This window comes from Pleuronectes platessa, chromosome 1 (assembly GCF_947347685.1).
Source record: "Pleuronectes platessa chromosome 1, fPlePla1.1, whole genome shotgun sequence".
Classification (NCBI taxonomy): domain Eukaryota; kingdom Metazoa; phylum Chordata; class Actinopteri; order Pleuronectiformes; family Pleuronectidae; genus Pleuronectes; species Pleuronectes platessa.
In genome coordinates, this window is record NC_070626.1 from 22,539,967 (window position 1) to 22,561,067 (window position 21,101).

Here is a 21,101-nt window from a genome sequence, read left to right on the forward strand (position 1 = left end):
GAAACCTCCAGCCGAAGTAGCTCCATAATGGGCCCATCCACATACCAGCTCTCTCCGGTTTCTTAAAGGAAAATACTCCAGCGCTGCACTTTTATGAAAGGAATGTTGTGGAGAGGGGTTTTCAGGGGGGCCAGGAGGATGAACACGAACATGAAGTCTTTCCTCTTTATCTCTGCACAGCTCAGTCACAAATACTGTGAGTCGCTGCCACCGGCTGTTGGTTATTAAAAAACATTTGATTGAAAAACCAGAAAAGAACATATCTCTGCCAAGGCATTCTCAAACTGCACCAAATTGGACACACTCATTCATATCAGTTTCATAAACATGAATGATTCATGACTTGTTTCCTGGGAAAACTGTGAAATTGTTCAGGGTCTTGGTGGAAGGATGCGATTCCTGTAAAGAGAGAACTGAGTGAATTTAAGTGCGGATCCAGTATTTTATTTCACTTTTATTTGAAATTGCGTGATAAGGCGGATCGAGAGAATTTAAATGTCATTTCCTAAGGAGAATGTTGGACCTCAAAAATTGACTAGATCCGCATTTTATTGCACACACTCCAATTTTTTTTGATATTTTCATATAGATCCATCAATTATTCTCAGAAATCTGTGAAAATGTTGAAAAAAAACAGCCTATCATCCAGATCTACTGATCCAGATCTGCTGAACCAGACCAACATTTGGAGACAGTTAGACAACACACCAAGCTTTGTATAGTATTTACCCACTAAACGCCAAAATTACACTGCATGCCCTTCATTATCTGTAACCGACAGCTGACCTATGCAAATAGAGAACAGTTTTAATCTAAGGGTTGTTGTCTTCATCTGCAGGACTGTATCTCTGAAACAGTCAGCTTGGCAGCGACATGACCGACTCGTTGCCAACGTCGCAGAATAAAAGCTATAAGGGGGTGTTGTCGGTGAAGGGGACACACACAGACCGATCTGAATGGCAGTGCCAGGAGCAGTTCTATAGAGCACTTCCGCAATGAACGTTTTGAAAAGTTAGCCATGTTTGTTCTTGCCAACATTAACATTTATATAGTCACTCGCGACGGCTCATCTTTTCCACATCCCCCCTGTTTTCACTCTACTTCACTCCCTTTCCCCTTTTATGTGTCGGTGTGGGAGAACAGGGTCCTTGTCTTTTGGGTTTTGATTTAAACACTGCCTTAATGTTGCATAGTTGTGAAAAGCCAGCTGCACTGCCTGGTTACCCTGACACTATGTGCTCTATATGCAAGGCCCCTGCACAAAGCTCAGACTGTGTTTCGGCTCCTTTTTCTCCCTGCGTGATGACTTGCCTGCAGGCTTTAGCTGTCCGCAACTGATGCCTGTGAGAAGCAGAGCGAAAACGTGAACGAAATCCAGAGGGTATATTACGAGGAACGAAATCCAGAGGGTATATTACGAGGAAATGTGTGAGGCACCAACATATCAGATCGGGTTTTCAAGTACCTTCTCCAAGACACAGGTCTAGAGATCCATGCTGTGTCTTTTCAACGAGCTCATATACTCAGAAAGGGTAAATGGATTTATTGTCAATAAGTAAGTTTGGGCATGAATGAGAAGAGGATGGGGAAAGAGACAAGAGCGGCATGAACACATTAAGCCAATGTCCTGCAGAATATCAACAAGTGATTCTGTATAATCCCTCATAACATTTCTAACACTTATAAAACCATCTGAAATCTTAACATAGAATGCATCAACATGGTTATTTATTTCCAGATAAATGTAGGGAAAGGGTTTTATTATTACTGCTTCCATGATTTTTCTTCAATGATAAAGCCTCTTTGAAACTTGGTTTTAATTTATCGGTTGCTATGTGTCAGGAGTCACTCTCACTATTTACTGTGGATTGCACGGCGGCGTTTTCACATCCTCTACTTAATACAATAATTCAAAAATTCTCCATTACAGTCTAATCTTTCTAATCTTTCTGCCTGGAGCAGTTATTTAAATGGATCCATCTGAGAACACTGGCAGTGAAACTGTTCACTAGAAAGTCATAGAGTCATGAACAGGAGGAAGAACAAGAAGGCTGCTTGTTTGCAGAGGATCACGAAGCAAAAAGAAGGGAACCACTTGTGTTTGACAGTGCATCGTATGAACTTATCATTTCTGTTTAATCTGTAAATTAAGCAGAAACTAAAAACTGTCGGAAAAGTAAAAAGTGAAAAGTCAGCTCTGAAATGTCCAGCTAGTGGACAGTAAATTGACTGTATAGAGCTTTTCTAGTCTTATCAACCACTCAAAGTGCTTGAGAGCACAAGTCACATTTACCGATTCACAGAATATCAGAGGTAGAATTGAACTATTCATAGAGCACTTCTATTTGCAGAGCTTTTTTTTTTTATCACACTCCATTCATGCAGTGTTGGCACAGCTTTCAGTCCGCTCTACTCCCCCTCCTCCCGAGCCTCGGCCTGTCTTATAGGTGGGCTTACACCAAAATACACTTATCGGTAAATAGTTAAATTCCACCCCTGATGGTGCACCATATGCAGAAGTAGGAAAAGTATGAACGAGAGAGTGACATGACCACAGTTATGACAAAACTAGAGCGGCACTCAGGACCACATTTTAATTCACTAGATTTGTTTGGACCTCAAAAAAATTGCAACAAACTTATTGAAAATATTGAAATGTTCAAGAAAGTTTAATAAAATTCTGCCCCTGATCCAGATATGCCTGACCCATATCGGATCTTTCCAACAAGTTTTGTGGTAAAACCATTGGGGTAAACCATTCTGTAGTTTGTGTGTAATCTTTTAAACTGACTGGGGTAAAAACCTAAGCTCCTTGGTGGAGGTAGTAACAATACAGTTTCAGGATTTAAAAAATACTGTAATGATAAAGAGTTTAAGACTCAAGAAACTGCATCATCAGGACTAAAGACAGAGGCCTGGCAACATAAGCAAAAACATTTGTCATCAGATTTGGATGAAACAGTTATCTTAATTCGGTCTGGTGAACGAGATGTACAGTGAAACTTCCCCAGTTCAAACCAGTAAAAGATTAAAATGTTTAAAAAAAAACACACTCATGTGAAAGGAATACAACTTTGGCAGGAAGTTCCTCTTTTCATGTTTGACTCTGTGACTTACAGAAAGAAGCTGATAGATGTGTTTTCAGCACCTTTAAAGTTTTGTGACACAGACGAACGAGGCTTCTCACCCTGCACTGAACCGACTGTTCCTCTTGACACACTCGCCTGACGCAATGTTTAACTTCAGTGTGTATTTACATTCCTTTTCCCTATTTAGACCTCAGTCATATTAAATGGCTCCAAAGCCCTGTGAGCTTCTCAAAAGGAATCTTTGAAAGCTGGTTTCAGACGTGTTCTGCACTCTGGACATTTTCGTGAATTTTTGTGCAGAGGGGGCTGTTTGTCAAATGTTCAGCATTGGTCAGTTGCTCCGGACATTTTTGGGAACTTTTCCTTCGAGGCCCCTTTGGGAGAGTTCAGGACGTTTCTAACCTGCTGCGGATGCAAAATAGAAAAAAACCCAGAAGAAATGCAAATATGTTAAGATAAAAACAGTGGTGTCATTCATGTAGAAGGCGCCGACGAAGCTGTAAACTTGGAAAGACAATGAGATGTGAGCGCTTTTGGTGATGAGCTCTATACAAAAACAGGATTTCTGCATTTTCCTGATGTTTCGAACAACGTCTGATCCCGACCATCTCCTGCTGTGTTGTTCACACTTGAAAGGAAAAATCTCTGGATCATTTTCTGGCGTTTATGCTGAAAACAACTTTGGCTCATTCTGAGTCGCCGCTGAGATAAACACACATGGAGGATGTGAGTGTGTGAGACAGCTCAGAGCTCTGAAATGCTTTCTGATGGAGGAGATTACTCCCCCGCTCCATCCTTTCAGCTGACGGAGACGATAATAGGAGTCAGGTGGCCAAATTACAGCAACAGCTGATCACTATTTATTATTCAAGCAAGAGGGTGTCGGAGCATGTACAGACAGGGAAATACACACAAGTATCGGCCAAGCACAAACAACCTCCCTTTTTCACTCTCCCCTCATCCCAGACAGAGCGAGTCAAACACACTCACTAATGTCCAATGCTTTTATTATGATTGCTGGACAAAGACTTCCTGTCTTTGCCTCCCCGTGCTGTAAAGTGGTCGCTCAGGAGAAGATGCACTAAGTAACCGACTAAGATGCATTAAGTAAAAGGAGGAGAGTGTTGTATGGATTCATCTCCTGCTGGGATCAAACTCTGCCTGCATCAGCAAACTAGGAGCGCTCTGCTTTTGTGTCTGTTGAGATCTCTCTCAGCCTCTCGCTCTCGGTGTCTGTCTTGCAAACATTATCAGCATTACTGCCTCCATTCTTTTCTCCTCTGGACCAGTAAATCTTTTTTAGCCTCTATTTATCACTCTCTCTCTCTCTCTTGTTCGGTCTGTGGTGTACCCTCCCACCCCCGAATCCATCCATCCGGTCATGTACGCTAATGCTGTCATTGTATCGGGGCAGGCAGGAGCCTATTAGAGCGAGCCCGGTGGTAGTGAGGATCAATATTGATCTGCACGGTTGGTCTAATGGACGCTGAGAGTGGCACTGATTCCCCTTTGTCTGCTCAAAGATCCCATCTCCCTTAACTCCTCACACATGCGCACACGCCTCCCCAAGTCACTCACAAACGTACACACACACACACACACACACACACACACACACGCACAAACAAAGAAACTGCTTTCTATTCTGTCTCAGTCTGCTGATGCAGCTGCTGAGCTGAGTGAGCACTTTACAGTTGCGCATTTTCTCTGTGTATGTATGTGTGTGTGAAAGAGAGGCATTATTATTTATACTGTACTATCTACATGTATTTCTCTTTACCAATAATTTCTGGCTAATAAGACAACAACAATCAGAAGATTAAGGGGTTAACGGCCACACACACACACACACACTACTTGGGAAACCCTAACTGAAACTAATCTTATGACATGTCTTCGTTGTTAATGATTTCGTTGTTGAGGCACCCGATGAAGAAGCAGAGTCTTTAAAATGGAACTCTGTACACTGATGCAGGTCCCCACATGAATACCTAGACAAGGAAACAAGCTGCTGTGGTAGCATACCTGGTGTGGCGTGAACTTAAAGCAGCAGCAGGTAGCAGAGCGGATTTCATCTCAGTTTTCACTTTGGCTCGACACCTGCCGAGATTCCCAGTGCCCAGGCTGTTGGATCAGCAACTATTCAATGTCGCAGTGTTTGCTGGCACCAAAAGGAAAGTTGAGCCAACCCCCGCTGCATCCATCATTCTTTAAAATCTGGACACAATAGACAACCCTTATGCTGTAGAAAGAAAAGTTTGCCCAACAACTTCTGAAACATACTGTGTGAGGGGGGGTACAAACAAGTCCAGCACTGTGATTTTCTTTGAGGAGAGAAAATGTTTTCTGTTTTTGTCATAGGTGCATAGGCCTATCATGTCTCACCACACGATGGGGGGGGGGGGGGGGCAGTAATGCACCTTGACGTTGGTCGCCACCCACCAATAAACCAAACAGAAGAAGAAGAGTAATGTCTTATCACTCTCTTTAGCTCTTGGCTTTTCACCCTGTGGTTATATCGGGCTAACGTAGTCAAGTATATATATTTACGGATATTTTTCCAGATAGTGGGAGGAAGTGGAGACTCGTCTTTATTTACAGTCTATATGTTGCAGTTATGGGATCGTATGGGAGCGCAGGAGTGTGGGTACGATCTATAACAATCTATAAGAAGTCTTCAACCCCCATCCTCACAGCCACGACATATAATTCTACGTACGTAGTTTCCCACTGAACCAGCGACTCGTCTACTTGTTATCTCAGCCTGGTCGGTGAAAGAATGGCTGCTTACAAGAAGGGAATAATCTCAGTGTGTGTTTAAGATTAGAGATGGAAACTCATTCTGTGCGCTGCCACCTTGATCCAGCCTCCAGGCCCTGTAGGTTCCACGGTAACATGCAGTGTTAAGCTCATTCCATCCCATAGTGAAAGATACACTCCATTATGTTGGAAATGATACTGAGCGTATCTTATTAGCTCCTGCACGGAACATAGCACTCGTCATTTCATTTCAGTGAACAACGGAACGATGTAAGGAGCAAACTCAAGGGAACAGGGCACACTTGTTGTTTCTTCACATGTTTAACCTTCTTGGCTGGACCTCAACAGCAGAGTCCGTCACTGACTAACCGATCGGCTGACAGAGTTACGCCATTGGTCCGCCGGCCGAGTGTTGGCCTTCTCCCATTGGTCATTGCTCCTTCAATATGAGTTTGTGAGTGCTATTATGTCATAAGGGAGTGCGACTCGTTCCTCCTGGCCGCCCCGATACTCTCACCCCCGGTGTCATGTGTTTGCTGAGTTCTGCCTGCTTGCGGGGAACTACATCCTTGTTGTGGGAACACGTGCGGCCAAAGTGGAAACTACCGGTGTGATGACAAATTAATACCAGCTGACAATGTTGTCAGCAGGAGACACTCTCAACGGAGCGAGAGGATTTCATAACCGTGCTGTGACCCAGACGCCAACTTTCTGTCGATATGTAAAAGAGGAACTGAAGGGTTGGATGTTCAGTTAGGATGTCCATACACAGTTCAGCAATATAATGGGTTTTATGGTTTTGCTACTTGAAGATTAATTGGGACCATTCGGGAAATTTTGACGACCCTAATGAAGTTTGATGACCCCGATGAAGCCAAAACCCGTTGGTCTAACAATAAAGTTGTGCCTTACACTGTAATTTGCTGGAGTGTTGAACCCTTTAGATTTCTTTCCTTTCTCTGTGTACTTTAGCAGTTCTGTCAGAATCTTCTACTCGCCTCCTACACCATTAGGAAAGTTGGCAAATAGCAGGTCACAGTGTCCCATAAACCGCAAAATCATTCCGTCAAGAATAAACTATTTAGACCAAAAACAGTGACTGATTAAAAACATGCACATTGACATTGGTGTCATACTTTTGGAGATCACTGTTTTGGTTGAGCTAGAGTAACCTAAATGTCTATGCTTCTTCGTCAGCTATAGCCAGCGGTTGGAAGCATTCGATTTCCGTGTTGTCCGTTGACAGGAAGTCAAACAGCAAGGTCACTGTGACCTAACGAAAAATTGTTTTGCCTTGTGAACGTGTAATCTTAAGACTACCTGGAGAGAATCCTCTCAAATTTGGCTCAAATCTTTACTTAGACACGGCTTAACTGATTCAAATTGCGTCGTCAATTATCAAGGTGTATCTCATAAAACATGTTTCTGGCCTCTTGCACATGATATCTCAGATCTGCCTTCAGGAATCTCACCAATTGTCACTTGGATTTAAAGATGAACTGATTCGATTCTAGTGACGCCTTATGAATCTGGAAAAATAATGTGTGTAGATTGAAACTGCACACGTTGGCAGAGGCAAACAAACGCAGTGTGTTATTTCTAGTTATTCATATATTGAGAATACACAGAGCACCTTCTCTTTCTAGCAAAAATAAAATACCAAACTGCCTTTGTGCCTTCATAATTTAGTTATGTTGTAAATGGTTTCAGCTCTAGACACCATGGCTGCAGAGGAGTGTCCATTGGGGAGAGGTGACCTTCACTGTGCCTCTGGTGACAGAGCTAAATCAAAGCTGCTGCTTGTTTAAGACAGCCACTGTGCACTGGCTGCACGGCCCCTGGTGAATTATTTATACATGAAATGAAATGACCTCTGGCACTTTGAAGACGTAATGGGAAGGACAAGGACAAAATGGATGGAGTAAAAGGTGGAGGGAGTAGCTGGAGAGAGACGTGCAGTAAGGTGGGAAGATGGAGACGGATGGAGAGATGGAAACAGATAGGTCAGCTCTGGTAGGAGCTGTGCAGGGCTTCATGTTAGAGGGTTTTTCCCGACCTGTCGGAGCAGCAACACGTTCTCTCTCTCTCTCTCTCTCTCTCTCTCTTTCTCTCTTTCTCTCTCTCCCTGTATGTTTCTGTCGTCTCGAATGTCCGTCTTTGTGAGGACCGATATGAATTTTAAACCAGGCAAAAAGGATGTTTATGGAAAGTCTCACTTCTTCACAGGAACATTTGAAGTTCAAGACTTAGTTTTAAGTTCAAGGTTAAGATTCGGCTTTAGGTAAAGGGTAAAGCGAGGGATTAGGTAGAGAATACATTACGTTAATGAGTGTCCTCCCAGTTACAGCAGGACAAACATGCGTGTGTTGGCTTGCGAGAGGCAGTAGGCTGCTCACAAGCCGGCTTGTCAACTATGATAACATCCACCTGAAAGCTATTCGAGCAAGATATTCTGTTATGCAACATAGGAACACATACATGCTTTCACAAATACAGACCAGTCCTGCCTTCTGCAAATTCAACTCATACGCAATCATGCATTGGTGATTAACCTCGAGAGTCAGTGTTCGGTCAGTAGCGGAGCAGGAGGTTCATGCAGTTCAGTAAAATATACTGACAGGTCAGGGAGATGGATGGGGGGGGGGGGCAAGTCCTCTGCCTTTGGCTCTAGAATCCTGTGTTTGTGTCTCATTCTAGTCGGTGTGTTGTGTACTCTACACTGTAATAATTCACATATATATAAAAATAACTGGGAGGGCATATAGAGCTTCAGGGCTGAGGCACAGATTATAAATTACCAGCTTGCGTGTGAGTGGAGAGCAACATGTCATGTCTCATGTCATCTCATGTTGCACTGTCGCTGGTCAATAAGGGCGTGAGAAACAAATGAGGACGTATTAGACAAGAGGTCTGTTTAGTACAGCAAAGTGAAAGAGATCAACCAGGAAGCACAATGTTTACTCAGTTTTTTGCAAACTAGAATGGAACTCCGTAGAGTGCATACCTCCAACAAAACAGTTCCTGGATCTGCCACCTGATCTGGACCCGCTGCTAAATTTGAGGGGGTTCTTCCCTGATCCATATCTCATCCTTCTGACAAGTTTTCTGATAATTAATCAAGAGGAGGAGCTTTTGCGTAATAATGTTTAAATTATTATAAAAAAAACTACAAATAAATGGACAGTGGTTCAACAAAAACATATCATAATAGGGACATATTTGAATACGGTCAAACTAAGGGTTCTGTTTGCTGCTGAAAATGGAAGTAAATCGTTAATTCAAATTTGTATTAAAAATACACAGTCACACTGGGATGGGCCCTGGCAGATGTGTCTTTGCAGACACCACTGAATGTCACTACTATCACTGTGGAGATTCAAAGTTGATAAAGTGCTTGACGGAAGAACGATCTTTGTTTCTCCATCCATCATTTCCAAAACCTGCAAACCTCCTGAATGAACTGAAAGCTTAGCATAGCAGCTGGCTTGTCAACTGTTTGTTTAACCTACTTGAATGACAGGCTGAATATAAAGAGCTGCCAAGATTTTCCTTTTGTGTCCGCGCAGACAAACTGAGCCTGACACAGGAACGTGTCGCTCCTGCTCGGCACTGAATCCAAAAACATTTTCACTCTGGGTCGAGATGTGAACTCGACAGGTAAATAGTCAGCCAGGTCGCATGTTGAGGACAACGAGCAAGAAACACAACAGGAAGCGGACCGTGAACAGAAATGTAATGATGCGGTGGGGGACAGCGTTATTATAGGTCAGCTGACAGGGGGTAGTGACTGACAGGTATGGTAGCCTGAAATGTCACATTCCTCTCCCACCCACCTCGGCTCCCCTCTCACATCTCACACGCGCATTAGGCGGGTTATAAATACACATATTCACAATGTGGAAAAGTAGAGGTATTACAGAGCGACCTCAGGTGCTAATCAGACCCAGTGCACTCTCCCCCCTCGTCCCTCCAGTTGAGTTTGGTGTATCGGACACCGATGGTCGCTTGGTGGCAGGCAGATGTGAAAAGGTGCCTTTCGGCCGCCGACTGGAAATAGCAACATGAAGCATCTGTCACCTACTGCCCAGCTGCTTCAGGCACATGGACGACAGTCATGTGAACACACGACGAGGGTTAAACGGTGAAACGGCTATTCTTTGTTCAGGATGCCGTGGTCGTGTTTGCTCTGTGATCCCTTTTCTCCCCAAAGTCTCGGATTTCACACTGTTGCACAATGGCTGGGGAATACCAGCTTTGTATCGAAAGGTGAATTTCCGAAACGTCTGAGAAAAACACACGAGGTAATATCTCTCAGACTGAATACATGCGTGTCGCGATGAACACTGATATTGTTTCACATCACGCTGCACTCTTTGTGTTTCTTTTGTCTGGGCCTGTCAGCATTTGTTTAACAGCGGAGGACCATAAAGTGCTCTGACAGATCGTCGTACCAGCTTTTCACGACCAGTTACGTCAACGCAGAGGGAGACTGGGAAAGGGAAGAGAGAGATTGGATTCTACTCCATTCGAGTGCATTTAAAACCGATCACATCCATTAACAATGTCTGCATTTTTTTGGAGGGGTTACATATTTCTGCAGCATAACCGCGGACAGGGAACATTGCGGACATTTTTCTTTCTATAGGACACAGCGATCCTTTGTAAAGTAACACATGCGCCCCTATCCAGCTCGCCTCCGTGTGAATTACAACATGTTTTACGGCAATGCAATTTCCCCACGTTCGACCATACACCATCAATTTGCTCCAGCGTCTGCAAAGGATGGGCATTCTGCGCAAGGCTCGTTTTGTACACACGACTAAATTCCAGCTGATGTTTTCACAATGAGGCAAGCAGGGCTCATAAAAAAGAAAAGAAAAAGGGAATCTGTCCAGCCTGGATACACACAGCAGATACACATAGAAAACACACCCCACCCCCGACAAACACAACCACAGTCTTTTTCAGCCCCACGTTTCCTTGGTTGTGGATATTAATCACAGAGTGGACGTATCATATTGTGCATTCGCTGGCTCATAAAATGTGTTGCATTGTGTGCACGTGTCCACTGGAGAGAGAGTGAAGAGAAGGTGGTCGACAAAAGAGCCGAGATAGGAAGTGTGGGTTACATAAAGGGTGGGTGGAGGAAGAAGGGTGGGGGGGAGGGGGGGGTCTTATTGTATTAGAATAACAAGGAGTTCCAACTGGCCCCTCCCTCCTTCGGATGCACTTACGGAGAATCACCCGGCAAGTGTCGGGACCTCCTTCTGTTGCTGACCCCCCGCCCCCACGCCTCATTAAATCCTTTAACTTTGTCACAGATTCACCGCAACATACACACTCAGACACACACACACACATATATAATGCACACTGTGCCCTGTGCCTTCACCCCCCCCCCCCCCCCCCCCCCATAGTGCCCCTGGCCCACGGCATTGCCATATGTCCACCACACAGACACTGGCAGCTCCTCCATGCTTTGTACTCGGCACTCACACACACGCACACACACACACACACACACACACGCACACACACACACACACACTTCAACCTACCCTGCAGAACGACATGCAGGCGACTAACCCTAACCCGAGGCCTTCGAGGAAGACGCTGATTCAGATGTTCTCACTGTTACTTCACCGCCCTAAAACGGGTCCACGCATAAAAGTGACGTAACACAGTTGTCCAATGAAAACTCCCCAACATAATGAATTAGTATATTTCCCTTGTTTAAATGTGATATGTTCCGTTTTTATGATTTGGGACATTTCTACTGGCTCTGACGTTCATTATTATATTCAATAGAGTACCTGAAATAGCTTTTGACAAAGTTTCCTTTACCTGAGAGCAACAAGATGTATTTGTCGTAAACACTGTATCTGCTGCAAAAAAATGTGTTTTCCTTCACAGATACATCATCACACTGACCTGTGGATTATAAGTGCTCAACAGCCTTCAGTGTTGGTGTAATGTGCAAACATGTGGCCTCACTGAGCCAGTTCTACTGCTCTGTAACATGACATGTTACATGTGCATGCTGCGCCCAGTGAGAATCGCTGCAGTCCGGGTTGGTTTACTTAGTACAGCAGGTAATCATTTGACTGTTGGTTCTCTATCATCTAGGTCAAGGCAAACATTGACACGGGTCTGGTATATGTGTTCCTAACGCGCGCGATCCGGTTTTAAAGTAGGATGAAGTCGTTTTTTCGGTTTTCGCAGTAACCTTATTCTACTTTACACCTTGTGATCAGCTCAGAGTTAATGGTTAGCTGCCTCGGGTCTTACGCAAGTGGTCACAGTGTCTTATTTCAGGAATGATTGTAACATGGGAAACTGCAGATACCTGTGTGATGCATGCGTGTTTTAAAACTTGGGAAACTGGCCCCAATTCTTGAATATTATTAAACAGCATAGTGATAGAAAGTCACGACCTTTTCATGAATAAGATAGAGTTATGCTCTTTAATAAACCAATGTGATGTCAAGGAGGATTTGTGAAGTGTGAAGAAAAGAGGAGGGGAGAAATAAAGTGGTGAGAAAGGACTCGTAGCTCTGTGTTCACTGAATCTGCTTCAGATGAGAACTGACAAGCTGTTAACATTTTGATGGCATAGAGTCAAGCACACGTATTCGTGCTGCCTCCTGAAAGTAGAAGACTCCAAAGATCAGTCAGATGAGTTGAGCATTCACCTTTTTCTTTATCAGGGAGTTTGCAGGCATAGCTGGGACAGGTCGGCAAAAGTGTTGTTGCACATTTCGCATTAGTTGTTAGGCATCAGTTGTAGTTCACCATCCTTAGCTTGGAAGGATTTCAAATATATTATTTAATATTGCTATGATCTCTTGTAGAACCCTGTTCAACAATATGGGAGTTACAAGTAGAGTTGCAAAGGGACGGAACATTTCCGGTAAATTTCCGGAAACTTTCCGGAAACTTTCCATGGGAATATTCAGATCGGGAATTTTGAAAAAAAAAAATATACATAAATTAAACGCTGAGCAATAAAAACATCATTCAAAACTCTATATTAAAGATGTATGGAATGCAGCAAAAGCTGCACATTGAATTTCAACCCTGCACTGTGCATTTCTCCATCACTTGTGCAGATAATTCCCAGCATTTTTACAAGCTTTTTTCTCATCTTATTCTACAGAACTATTCCACGTGCACAATCTCATGTGTGGAGACATTTCACCGCAGCCAATGTAGAAGGAAAGGCTGTGCACATTTGCATATACTGTGCAAAGACCTATGTTAAGAATGACACAAAGATCTAGAAGCGTATAGTCAAGTTCCCAAAATTTCCTCAGGGCTCAAATCAGCCTATGACAAAACAAAATGTTTATATTTATGTCTGTATATGACAATTTAAATAGTTTATTCCCGTTAATTCCCGTCAATTCCCGTATATTCCCATGGAAAGTTTCCAACTTTGAATATTCCCTAGTTACAAGTGTTGCTTGTATGTAAAAGAGTCACGTGAGCTTTTTAACAACGTGCTTAAATACAGACACATCTGAGATGGAAAACTTGTTTTGCACCTCAACTGTCAGCGACAAATAAGGATATTTTTTTCAGATGATTGACACACAGAAGGGAAAAGGATGGATTCAGTGATCAATGTTTTTTTACTCTATTTCACTGGGCCTCTATGGTTTCACCCAAAACCAGCCTGGTGAACGGCTGGAACAGGTAGAGCCAGCAGAGTGACTCAGCACGGAGATCTGAGTATTTCTGATGGACAAGTGGCCGGCAAAACAGGTCTGGGCCAGACATCCATCCAAAGTATTCGTGAATACCTCCTTGGCACTACCTTAGCAAGAAAGTCAACCTGCTTAGGCTCCAGGGAAAGCAGAGAGGCAGCGAGGTGGGGGTGTGTGTGTGTGTGTGGGGGGGGGGCAGCACTGTGTGTGTGTGTGTGCGTGTATGTGTGTGTATGTGTGTGTGTGTGTGTGTATGTGTGTGTGTGTGTGTGTGGGTGGGTGCATGGAGCTCTTAAGAGGTAACCTCCCAGAAAGATTCCCAATAAATTTCATTCCAGAAAAACAACAGTGAGTTATCCTTCCTAATTTGACTTCTACAGCCACAAGGAGAAGCTGCTGACTTCCTCCTGACCCTTGCTGCATCTCCTGGTGAACACAGAGGAGGAGGATGATATTCTGCTCATGCGTGTGTGCAAAGAACCGGCCGTGCAGCTTCGATCTCCACATTCACACACACTGTTAAAGTCCATTCAAATATGAGCTCACGGCTAATGAACCGTCTTAACCGTTAATAGGATCCTGTTGTAGGGAACTCGACAAACAATGTTCTATTGTTTGCGAGCGGCGGACGCGGCCTGCTGCCGAACATGGAATGTAAAACACTCCTTTGAGGTGAGGAGTCTGATGTTTTTCTTCAAAGCGTGCCTGTAAGACGGAAGGAAGGGTCGGGGTGGGGGAGGTCTGTCGCACAGGGGAGTGAAGGGGACACAGTTACCTGAACCTAGGCTGAACCGAGCCTTGACCCAAACCAGCTGCTGCAATGCCTAACCATAACTTAATCTAAGCCCTGACCCCAACGAAAATGATCCCCACACAGGAAGGGCTTCACGTTGTGGGAGATAAACTCCACTTGCTCTCCTGCAGAGATTTTAGGAGGGCACAACTCATTATGGTTGACATGAAGTCAGACACATTTACCAGGAACACTTAAAGGTCTTTAATTCCTATATTTCATCATGTTAGTTTAATAGGGCGGCTTAGTGGTGCAGTAATTAGCACCTCACAGCAAGAAGGTTCTTGGTTCGAGTCCTTGCTGTGTGGAGTTTTACAGAATTGACGGAAAATTACAGATCCCTGATCCGATGGAAGTTATTTTCAACGTTGAGATGAATGAGACAGAGATGAACAGAGATGGAGAGGCCGCTGTGAAAACATGATAACTGTTGCATCAGATTCTCTTGTTTTGTGTGTCTGCAGCTGTGTATCCGATGTTTTCACAGAGGATTTTGAACTGATTTGATGTGTGTGTGTGTGTGTGTGTGTGTGTGTGTGTGTGTGCGTGTTTGTGTCTGCAGCAGATAATGTTCTTACGGCCACAGCCATCTTCCCCCGGTGCTCTGCCAGGCCTCAGTCTCCCCACATCGGCGGCACAGCGCTCCACTCGAGTCTGATTGCACCACGCACCCCCTGCTGTCTAATGAGAGGATTAGACTCCACATATTTGTTACATTCCCTTGTTGAGGTTACCCTTTCCTCTCCCTCTGCCTGTCTCCTCCTCCACTCAGGCCGGGCAGAGTGCTGCGTTTATGGGTTTCTGCCGTTTAAGTGCATCTCCTGCCCTGCTGACACACACAAAGCACAAACACAACCTCCAAACGCCTGCAACACACACCACACATGAGGGCACAGAAACTCATGTTGTCCAAACACACACACACACATACACACACAAAACAAGGCTACACGCAGAAGAGGAAAATATTTACACCCACTCAAAACTGCTTTTTAAATGACCACGGGGCGGCAAATGGAGCAGCCTCGGTTTTGCACTGAAAAGCTGATTGTCCTGCGTAGTGTTGATGCGAGTGTGTGTGTGTGTGTGTGTGTGTGTGTGTGAACAGAGACGGATCAGAGGGTGATCAGCACCATCTTCCCAGCTCGTGGATAAAAAAATATAAAGTTGAATCAGACCTGCCAGTATAATTACAGGCAGGAATCTGAGGAATGCTGTGATCTGGACTGAGTCTGACACCATGTATAGGGCCCCATGCAGCTGATTTACCCTCTCCCAGTATGTGTGTGTGTGTGTGTGTGTGTGTGTGTAAATGACACATTTTCCACATGTCTATAACATCCTGTAATGTAACAAAACAGGCCGCAGAGCACTGAAGTTGCTTATTATCAGGGTAATTATTGGAGGCTGATCCTGCAGAGCCCAAAAGAAAAGAACCCTCTATAACTCCCTCTCTCGCCGTGCGCTCCGAGCTCACGAGTGTGCATGTGTTTTTCTGAGGTCTACCATGTTGGGCTCAGGGTGTGCTGTGCTCTGCTTCATCCAGAACAGATAGAGGTCATGTCACTTATCTGAGGAATTCACCCTGGACATCTCCTCTTCATAAACACTCCCCTGTGGAGCACATCTCTGCCTCTCTCTCTCTTCTCTCACACACATGCACTCTGGGCCCTCTGGATCTCCACGGTGTGCCCGAGAGTTTAGCCTCGCGAAGAGCAGAGACCACAATGTACACAAGAAGTTGTGTAACTAAAACAATATCCATCATGACAATCCTGCACGGCCCACAAACGCCACCTGGAACCTCCATAAAAGCGCTCACATCGCTGACATAGTCCCCCCCCCCCCCTTCATGTTTTTAATGTCATGGCTTCGGCAAACAGGTGGTCCTCATTAATGCTTGCCTTGAAAAGAAGAAAAAAAAAGGAAACGAGTGGAGACGGGGTGAACACATGCAAGCTCCTCTCCCAATGGGTTTTTAATGGTGGAGGGTTGTGTTGTTTTTTTGTGTGTTTTTTTTGCTCTACACTCCGAGTCATGAGAAAGACAGCAGATCAGGAGAAACTCCTTTTACGCAGCAGGTTCAAATCCTCCTCCTCTCGCGCTGCGACCCATCCCCGCTCGACTCAGGATTCATACGATGTGTGGAGGTACGGAAGTGACCCGTCCATACCTCAACTGGGGGCAGTTGTGTATCTGACAGAAAGCACAGGCATGTACACAGACATGGCGGCCTCAGAGCAAAAAAAAGGCTGTTCTTTCCCTCCACAATGGAATTCCAGCCGCCTGGTTTCCGACTGATCTGAGCGATGAGGAGAATGTCAGAGAGCGACGACTGAGATAAGAATGGCACCTGCAGAATGTACTGACGGAAGTGATATGCCAGAAATGAGCAAACATACTTTCACAAAGACTACTCTCATTCACCTTCCTCTTAAAGGTACAAATGGACAGTTCACCTGTCTCTGTGTCTGTGTGTGTCTGTGTGTGTGTGTGTGTGTACAGTATGTACAAATGGGCCTGATGCTGTGTTTTGTGCGTACACGGAGGTGCTTTGAGGAGTGTAATGTGACACCTAGGTCCCGGAGGTGGGGGGTGCCGAGCCTCTGACCCATCTGGAGATGCAGACGTCCAGACTCTCCGAGGGCCTGGCTGCAAATGGAAGAAGGATCCAAATGAATAGTTGGCGGATGCATGCAAGACAATTAGCAATTTAACACCCCAACGCCAGAGTAGCATGTGTGCGACATGAAAATAATATAGCGTGGTTATTTTTGTATCATTGGAATTTAAAGGAGAATGTTGAGATAATAATAAGCTGAAAAATAAATTGAGAATTTCACTAAAACAAGCCTTGTAGCTAAGGCTACATTACATTACATTAAACTATTGGTGATTGTTACAGCCTTCTGGTCCCATTTGTTACTATAAGGCTTAAACATGAAATACCAGCGGCCTAAATCTGACTCTTTTAAACAAGATTCACACATGACTCTCTGAGATGTCAACAAAAACAATGAAAAACGCCCTGTCTCGCAAATGGAAAAGAAAGTGAAGACTAAAAAAGATTCCTGAATTTGCCCCAAAATGTAATGGCTCCTTCCCTGATCCATACCCTCCCTGAGTTTGGTGTTAATCCGTCCAATATTTTTTGCACAATCCTGTTTATTAACAAAAAAAAGAAGCTCTTGCGTAACCATTTGCATCTCCTCGAGGACTTCTATCTCAACTAATCTTATTTTTTGCTTTGTGGGTTTGGGGACTTATTTGCAGACACACCCCTCAGTCCCCCCCCTTGTTTGCACGTGCGTATACTACACTGAAGACTATTCATACCCAAGGTAATGAGGTGTGCTGATACATCCGATTGGTCGTCCGACACCTTGCACTTTTGGCACAGCACCTCCTCCGCCAGCGGATTGGAGGCCGACTGTCATGTGCCTCCGTGTGTGTTACATGAACTCATTAATGATGCATCTGAAACACATACAACCATTAAGGCTCTGGAAGCCGAGGCAGCTCCACCCTCACATACTAGAGTGTAAAAATCACAGATTGCAATAAACAAGCTGTTAAACCCTGGAGTTTACCATTGAAACACATTTGGTTTTATTGATAACACATGATCCACTAATTCTATTGCATTAACTCCCAAAAACATACAACAGATTGTTTTTTTAACACATGAGTAGTTCCACTCTCCTTCATTTATTATGGTTTCAGAGTGATGAGGACTGATCCCACTGTTGCTGTGGTTTTTCCCTCTATCCCCACAAGAGTCTGCATGCATTGTACATGTGCCTTCATCAGTCACAGCTCCATCTGTTTGTAGGAAGAATGGAGAGGCCCTCGGCAGACCCCTGAGAGGTTTAAAGTATGCCGGCCTCCTGCAGTCTCCCCGGCAAACATGCTGAAAACTCCACTCCGCTCCTCTCTGGCAGAGGCCGACTTTAATTCAGCCCGGGCCTCATGTGGAGGTGAACTAGTTGGACGGCAGCCAGGAATACGGCTCAAAGCGAACGGCCATGAGCCATCAGAAAGACATCACCCACGACCTCCTCGTGCCCTAACCTCTCGCTGCTGATGTGCTCAGCAAAACGCAGCCGTATATCCTGTGAGAGGGTTGTGACAGGGGGCACATGCAGCCCTCGACCTCTGGGGGTGGGGGTGGGGACGCTGTGACAAACCAATCTGCCGCTTTTTACTTTGCAGTTTCCTTCGTTTCCCAAAGCTGAGTCATCCAATACCCCCCCCCCCCCCCCCCCCACACACCCCTCCTCCCTTCACCCTTTATTGCTTGAAGCTCCCAGTAAGCGTCATCGTTGGCACTGTGGCCTTTCTGCAGGCTGTGCTTCTGATTTAGTGATTGATTTTAGCAGTTACGACCGGCCCCTCCTCCAAGCTCTCCCGAGCAAACACACACACACACACACACACACACACACACACACATCTCTGTCCATTGTCAGGCCTCTCCTGTGGCTCCAAGATAACACAGATCCAAGCATGGGTCTGGACACTGCACTCTTGATAAAGCAGGGAAGCAACAGAGAGCACAGATGTGTCTAGCCGCAGCACGCAGCTGTTTTCAGCATTAAAGACTCTAAGAACCCACTGTTTACTACCTGCTCAGCAACAAACAACAGCAAGAGAAATTCAGTGATTCACTGATTCACTGATGAGCTTAGTGGAGAACCAATCAGCCGAGGAGCCAGAGTCAAAGACATATCTGAGCTAAAAAGTAAGTTAACATTCATAGGACAACTTCAAATGAATGATACAGCTCCTCTGTAACAGATGGATGCACAATTAAGTCCACTTAACTTAGAAAGGGAATGATATGACAGTGTTGTTTTCAGAACACTGCCCCCAGGTGGTAAAAAAACAGTGACAGTTATTACACAATAAAACTTCACAGTTATTTAAATCTTTCAATACATCCAAACTTCCCTAGTTTGCCCCAGACTGTGTTGCTGATTGAGGAGATTGTGAGACCTGAAGAGGAACATGACAAAGTACTCAATGTTCTGTGTGGTACATGTGCACTGCATGAGCCCTGACATGTCCATGTTATGACCTGCATTCATGCAGCAACCATGAGGGTGTGTGTATGTTCCATGACACATAAAGATAAATAAGACGTATGTTGGCACAACATAAAGTAAACTAGAGGAGAAAAGACGGAGACACAAGATATATAAGGGTTTGGTTCGAAATTGATAAATCTGTTCAGTATCAAATAATTTGGAGTTCTGAGTGCACAAGTGCTGTATTACATACTATAGACGTTAGGCTTAGTGTAAGTAAAATGTATTTAAGCATGACCAATTCATATTTTAGACACATCTACTGATTCTGATGTTATAAAACCCTAAAGGACCAAAAGATCATAGAAATCAGATCATTTTGAGTGTGTGAAGGATCAATATGAGGGGTTCAGCAAAGGAGTGGTCTCCCTAAAGTCGGACCTCAACTCAAATCAATTCACTAAGTTGAGCACATTCACCAACTACACTTTACCCTGTGGAACAAACTTTAACTCAACAGTGTGTCATTTGCCAGAGGACCACATGATTTGTCTTAGGGCTGCAGTCACTAGCGTCGATTATATGTCTTGGCTCAGAAACAACAATAACTGAATTTGGGCTTTTTTCTTACTGTAGTTGGTGGATTGTCACTTTAACTTGTAAGTGAAATGTAACATATCCACCACAATACAATCATGTTTATTTCCCCTTTGATTGATCATGATTGATTCTCATACAATGTGAACCTTGGTCATGCTGTATCCTGTACTACTGAATGAATCCTGGCCTGATTGCTTTAACTAAGGCATTGTTGTTTTCATGTCATCAGAAGATCCCAACCTTTGACTTTGTAACAACCCTTTGTAACTGTTTCCCCATCGGTGAGCATGTAACAAACTAACCTGTGTCGTGTGCACGTGCTCTGAGCATTAGAGTTTGACAATACTGTAAGAGATTTGTGTCTCGGTCCTCGTTGTTAAGGTGGGGTTGTAGTCATTGCCACGAGGAACTTTTCAAATAAAAAGAGAAGACACTGTCTGGTTTGGACTGATAAACCCTGGCACTGCTCTACGACAGTCTGAAGAGTTAGTGGGTGGATGGATGGACACATGATAATCTCTGAGACTCAGAGGACAAAATCTTCATTTAGGAAATGGCCAGACAACTCGTTGGCAAGCCGCTCCACCCCTCTCAGACGGGGGGGGGGGGGGGGGGGGAGCTGAGGGTGTGTGGGTAGAGTCTTACAAGGAAGAAAAAAAACATCTGCTGAGGGCAAATTTCCATTCTGCCAAGTCTGGGAAGAGACAGCAAATGAAAAATCTCTCCCCTGCCCGACAGTTACATCACAATGACCCTCACAGCATCACTCTCCGACAGGGCTCTGTGCTGCACGTGAGATCAAACCCACCACCAACACCAGTGTCTTCTACATGCATCTGAGACACAGCTATTGAGAAACATTTTGGTCAATGAGTAACGCTGCAGTACGTTTATGTTCACATCTTGCAACGAAAAAACGTCTGTGTCCAAGGGTCAGCTTCCAGGAATAGGTCACTGAGCAGGTATGCACAACACACTGTGTGTTCACCTATGGAGGGCGAAACATGGAAGGGTGCCCTCTTGTGTTGGATAAAATACTGTCATCAGCTCCCAGTAAAGATTCCTCTAAACCTGGTTTGCGGGTGAGTCCTGCCAGGGGGCGAGTCACATTACAGGCCGATCAAGA